Source organism: Penaeus monodon, chromosome 11 (assembly GCF_015228065.2).
Source record: "Penaeus monodon isolate SGIC_2016 chromosome 11, NSTDA_Pmon_1, whole genome shotgun sequence".
Taxonomy (NCBI): Eukaryota; Metazoa; Arthropoda; class Malacostraca; order Decapoda; family Penaeidae; genus Penaeus; species Penaeus monodon.
Window position 1 is genome coordinate 32,825,870 of NC_051396.1, and position 5,000 is coordinate 32,830,869.

At 29.2% G+C, this 5,000-nt stretch overlaps 1 protein-coding gene across 1 annotated transcript in view; it reads right to left on the reverse strand.

Moving 5' to 3' along the window:
* The window catches only part of LOC119578553 (protein unc-79 homolog), a gene marked incomplete in the record, with an annotated part of 181,492 nt that overhangs the window by 77,553 nt on the left and 98,939 nt on the right, over window positions 1–5,000 (reverse strand).

A 5,000-nucleotide genomic window follows, 5' to 3' on the forward strand; every position in this document is an offset into this window, starting at 1 on the left:
TAATAGATATAAATATATATGGCTATATATAAAAATTTTAATTTTAATAAAATTAATAATTTTATATTTTAAGAAAATTTACCCCTTTATAATAATAAATATTAATGTCTAAAATATATTAAACTTATAAAATTACATATATATTATAATAATAATTAATATATAATATATAATATATATATATACAATAATATATATTTTAAAAAAAAATATATAAAAAAAAATAATTACAAGATAATATAAATTTTATAATATATATTTATATTTTCTTAAATTTTTAATAATATATATTTATCTATACATACATAATAATAAAAATTATATATATATAATAATATATATAATATTATATATATATATATATATATATATATATATATATATATATTATATTATATTTACACATATATATAAAACACATTTATTATACAAATATATATATAATATAAATATATAAAATATAATAATAAAATATTTTATATTTATATATATATTATTATATAATATAATATTTATATATAATTTATATATATATTTAATTTATTTATATATATATTTATATTTTTTTTATATATATATTTTAAAATTTTTATATATAATAAAAATTATATATATAAAATATATATATATAATTAATTATATATAATATATGGACAGAGAAGAGAGAGGGGGGACATAGTTATTGGGGGGATATAGACTAACCCCAGAGGGGTATGTGTAAAGGTTAAGACGGTTTGGGGTCAAACTGAGACAAAAAAAAAATAGGTACAAAGATACTTAGAAACAGCCCAACAACAACACAACAAACACACACACCAACACACACACACACACACACACACACACACACACAAACACACAAAAAAAATGCACACGCACAGCAGCAACACCATAATTTTTTCATGCACACTGTTTTAATTTAAAACTATGAAATATTTTAACGCAACTTAGTGCTCAATAATATGAAGGTTCCCAACAGGATACATTGTAACTTGTAATTTGCAAGATAAAAAAATGAAAGAGCTCATTTTACGAAATTTAAGAAAAAAATGTATATTTAGGGCCATACAAATGGGGAAAAAAGGACTTTGTCATATAGACAGAATACAGTAATACAGAAAAGTGTGCACAGAACAACCCCATACAAAAAAAAGGACAATACAATTATCAAAAAATTAACAAAACTAAATACAAGGAATAAACTTAAGGAAAAGGCTACAAAAGATACCCCGCATTAGTCAAGAAAATAAGCCTCAAACAGTTTAAGGGCATTTTTACAAAGCCCCCTTTTTTAGTAAAATCTGCAAGCAAAAAAGGGACAGCAAAAAAGTTTTTTAAACCATTACAAAAGCATTGGTGGGGGAAATGTCCAGCCCCCCAATACAAAAATTAGATCATGTAAGAAGATAAGGGAAATTTTTTTGGGGACGCCACTGCTCCCTGGAGAACGTTTCTATAGGATTGGGTCCATGATACCCCCTTTTGAGACCCCAGACCCCGAAAAAACCAGCCAGGCCACGCAAAGGGGTTTCAAAATGGGGCTGTAGGTTTGAAAGCGAGCATAATCTATAGAAAAAATGAAGACTTCTACAAAAAACCCGTTTTTTAAAGATCTTACGAATAAATAGAAAAAAAAAAAAACCCCGTTTTAAAATTCTAAAATCTGAATGATACCCCAAATATTCAGACCTACAAACAAACCAAAATACAAATCAAACAAACTCTCCGTAACTTTGAGACAAGAGAAAGAACAAGCCCCCCTAAAGATGTTTTAAATTTTTATAAAAAAAAAAATAATAATAATAATAAAATAAAAAAAGGAAAAAAATAATACTAATCGACATTAGATAAAAAAAACCTAATGATTTACTAAAAACATTTCTGTTTATGAATCCTTTTTGCAACAAGTTACCTAAAATTAAAATCAAGACAGCATTAACAACTCGATCAATTCAACTAATGAGAATTTTCCAACAGCTCAACTTTACAGAAGCCCTACCAGCCCCCAGTACAATTTTTATATTCTACGACATTCCTCATTATATTTGAATTGGTGAAAGAGGAAACACAAATGGGAAAAAAGGAAAAAAAAGAGTGATTTAATGTACTAAAAAGGGAATTTGTTTTTTTAAGATACCCAAAATTTTTTTTATAAATGTTTCGTGTTTGTGTGAGAATTAATTTTTTAAAAAAAAAAAGAGAAACATAAGGTCAAAGTTTAATATGACATGTAACCTCCATTTTTTCACTTTCTTTTTCAAAAAACTTGATAAAGGGAAAAATGTTTTAAAAAGCCTGAAAAAAAACAAGTAATAATTTAAAACAAATTTTCTTTGTATATTTCAACAAAGAATAATAATGTTTATTTAAAATCCTAAACACATGGCTTTTTAACTATCCATATCAAAATTTTCATCAGCGTCATCAGGAAAAAAAAAAAACCAAATTTAAAAAAATCCAAAGTTTTTCTTGGTTTTAAACCCTTCTTGAAAAGCACCAATTTATATATTTTTTTTATATACAAAAAAGAAAAAAAATAGTTTATTATACTCAAACTTTCAATTTTTAAAGATAAAACTTTTCCTTGCATGAAACAAAAAAAAAGAAAAAATATGAAATAAAAATGAAAATGTTCCCTTTATCTTTAATCGGAGAGTACAAATTAATTAACCTTTCATTTCCTGAATAACTGTCCTAAACCCCTCCCTCAAATACACAAGGGGCCCGTTATTTTTTAAGTTTACCTAAAAAATATGAAAAAAATATATGTGCACCTAAATTAAAAAGTCTAAATTCAGGTCATTTTTTGAGGTTGTAAACCCCTACTTCCCTCTGCATTGCACGCAAAAATGAATCATTTTTGTTCCAAAAATTTCAAACATTAGGTGTGGGGGGGAGAAGGTACCCGAGACTAAAGATTTGGGTGTTGAGCCCATGAACGACAAGCCCCAAATTTTGAATCTTTTTTAAGCAACGGGGCCAGGCTTTTCGGGGGGGGGATATGTTTTTTTTCCTTTCCCTTTTTCCATGGGAAAGGTGGGGTAGAATTTAAAAAGTGGAAGCATCAAACCCGTTACCATATCCCATATATACAAACACATATTCAATAAGACTTTGTCAAATACAATCTATTAACATTAAATTTTCTTTTATGAGTTTCTTTAGATTTCTGTCTAAAAAAAAGGGTTTGATGGGTTTAATGCTAATGTAAAACCATTTAAAATAATAAACACTGAAAATAAAAATGCATTATAAGTCAGACAATATTATAAAATTCTTGAAGATAATATTGTGCTCTTCAGGCTCTTTAATGCTGCTAACAAGCATACCTCAACAAGTACTTTGACATACTTATACAATATACATTCACGTGACTATATCAATATCCCTCTAAAAATCCATCTTCATAAATCTTATCAATCATAGTCTCCCTCTATATTTCTGAGAATGCAAATAGGAAGAAATACAATTTAAGACTAATGATTTTCACTGCAGGAAGCTGTATCATGAAATTACTGACAGCATTTACAGATTTCAAACATTTACTACATAAGAAAAAATTTAAATCAAAGACACCTAGTATGGCTATAAAATTAGGCACAAGAGAGCAATATACACCATATGAAACAAAGTAAGATTTGTGTTAGATTTCATATTGGAACAGCAATTTTACTTTTATATATATAAGAACACATACAAAAGAATCAAAGTAACTAACTTAGGATACTGACAACCTGAGTTGACAGATTTTTAAGAAAGTGTATACTCTCTCTCTCTCTCTCTCTTTCTCTCTCTCTCTTTCTCTCTTTCTCGCCCTGGAAAAGGTACCAGAAACCAGATTCTAAATCTAAAATTAATCATAGAGAAAACAGAGAACATCAGAAAGACCTATACCTGTGTTTCATCGATTACTTGAAAGCTTTAATACTGTTGATCACGATATCCTCTGGAATAACATGAACGATATGAAGTTTCCAAAACACATCATCCAACTAATAAAAGCTATGTATGACCAACAACAAGCAACTGTAAGAACCACTTATGGGTTAACAGAATGGTTCGAAGTCAAACAAGGAGTGCGACAGGGTTGCATTCTGTCTCCGCACCTCTTTCACATATATTCTGAAACAATTATGAGAGGTGCTCTAGAGAATTTTGAAGGAACTGTAGAGGTTGGAGGATACAAAATATCAAATCTAAGGTATGCCGATGATATAGTTTTGATTGCCAGCAGTATCACTGAACTACAACAACTACTAGATAAAGTTAGAGAAGCAAGTGAAAAGGCTGGCTTGTTTCTTAATGCCAAGAAAACTAAGATCATGAAGATTCAAAGATAACAGGCAATGAACAATGATGAACATGTTACAATCAATGGAATGATTGTGGAAAATGTGAAAGAGTTCACTTATCTTGGAGCTGTTTTAACTAATACATATGATGATTCACCGGAGAAAAAAAGAAGAATTGCCATTGCCAAAAATGCCACAATTGCTCTCAATAACATCTGGAAAGACCAAAGCATTACCTTACGGACAAAGCTGAGGTTATTGAACTCATTAGTTTTCCCAATTGCATCATATGGTTCTGAGTGTTGGGTGCTGAAGTAGATAGACAAGAAAAAGATCAATAGTTTTGAAATGTGGTGTTACAGACGAGTACTGCGTATTAGCTGGACAGAGAAGAAGACGAATGATGAAGTGCTGAGAAAAATAAATTGTAAAGACCGGCTGTTGGACATCTTGAACAAAAGGAAATTAAAGTTTATTGGTCATGTAATGAGAAGTAAAAGTATTGAGAAAAACTTGCTGACAGGGATGGTGATAGGAAACAGAGGAAGAGGCAAACCGAAGACAAGACTGAGCGACATCAAAGATATTTGCGGGTTGTCGATGGTACAAGTGGAAAGGAAAAGTGTAAGATCGAGTTGAGTGGCGAAGGATGGTGGAGAGGTCCACTGCTGCTCAAGCATGAGCATACCGTTATTGATGATGTTAGAT